Source organism: Nannospalax galili, unplaced genomic scaffold, assembly GCF_000622305.1.
Source record: "Nannospalax galili isolate Female #2095 unplaced genomic scaffold, S.galili_v1.0 scaffold461, whole genome shotgun sequence".
Taxonomy (NCBI): Eukaryota; Metazoa; Chordata; class Mammalia; order Rodentia; family Spalacidae; genus Nannospalax; species Nannospalax galili.
In genome coordinates, this window is record NW_008349975.1 from 5239613 (window position 1) to 5241389 (window position 1777).

Below are 1777 nucleotides of genomic sequence, written 5' to 3' on the forward strand. Positions count from 1 at the left end.
TAGGAATGCTTATGAAATGTCAGTTTGACTCTTAGAATCCCATCAAACCACTCCATACATAAAATTCTTCGCCCTTCATCCCCATCAATCTCCATTTTTTCCCAGAATTATCTATGCTAATATGCTATAAACAAAAAGTATGTGACATGAGGTAAATCTTAAAATTAAAAAGTCATTCAAAGAAGAATGATGGTTGATGGAAAATACATTAAGTTTCCTACTTCAAGCAGTCTTAGTAAGTCTAAATGTCCTCCTATTTTTGAGGACTAAGCCAAGATTTTGAAGTTATTTGCAAAATGTCATCTCCAACACATTTTAATGAAAGTTTAGATTTTCTATTTGATAATGCATGCCTGTGACCTGGTTTTTGTGTCCAGGCTTTCCTTGACCAGGAGAAAATTCTAGAGTCCGATTTCTGAATAGTGGAGCTGCAGACGACCAGAAAATGTTCAGTAAGCACTCTATCTTTTTTTCATGTCAAACATTTATTTAACTACTTGATATTATTTAATATTCAAATATCATAACCCAAGGCAGAACTTGACTTTTGCTGATGGTAATTCTCCTGTTTCTAAGTGGGAGCAAGCATTAAAAGACCTTAAAGTCAAAACATGAAAAAGAGCTGTGTTACTTACAAAGAGAATTCTAATAATCCTCCTGGGAAAACTGTGTCCTGAAACAACCTACACACACACACACACACACACACACACACACACACACACAGAGAGAGAGAGAGAGATGTCCATCCAGTGAATATGCTGATTTTATTGTTTAAAAATATTTTATTATTTTTATTTTTTTATGTGTATGTGTGCATTGCCTGCATATAGGAAAGTTCACCCATGTCATGCAAAGCCCATGGAAGACAAACAAGGCTGTCAGATCCCCTGGAACTGGAGTTACGGACAGTTATTAGCTGCCATGTGGGTTCTGGGATTCGAACCCGGGTCTTCTGCAAGAACAGTCAGTGTTCTTAACCGCTGAGCCATCTCTCCAGTCCCCGTTGATTCTATTCTTATATATGACAATGGATTATCTGAAAGTTTAAAAGTCTGAAAGAGAGAGATGTTAGCCTAAGGTTCTGACTTTAAAAAATATTTATTACTAAGTAGTAAGCCAGGCTGTTTCTTCACATTTGCCTTGATCAGAAAGAGTTAGTCGTTTTTGTTGCCTTTGAAGCTCTGCTAGGAAGGAAGATGCCGCCAGTAGTTTACTTCGGCAAACAGCTTCTGTTCAGCGCAATCATTTCTTACAGATCAAGTTTAAGTCCTCTGTTAAAGAGAGAAACTCAGTTTCATTCAAAATTTTCCCAAGCTATATTGGACTTTGTGTTGTTTACCAAATTCAGAGGACCCTGTCAGACTGCAGGGACGAAGGTCATGCAGAGCGATTGGCTTGGTGAAAGGAAGGAGGAAAATGGTTTTATCTACTTTGCATTTAAAAAGAGAGCTCATGTAAAAATATTTTGCTTTTCATTTTCTCCTGTTTAGTATAAACCTGAACACATTTTATTCTAAATAATTTCCAAATTTCTAAAAAAAATTATTCTATAAATTAGTCAAACCCAATAGAACCAAACCCAATAAAATGTATGTGAGAGAAACTGCAAATCAAGTTTTACAAATTATTGCCCGGGGGAAATGGAAGCATCCACACTCACACACACAGACACACACACACACACACACACACACACACACAAATCACACATATACATACATACACATACAATCACACATACACATGTACACATAAACCCACACACACATACACA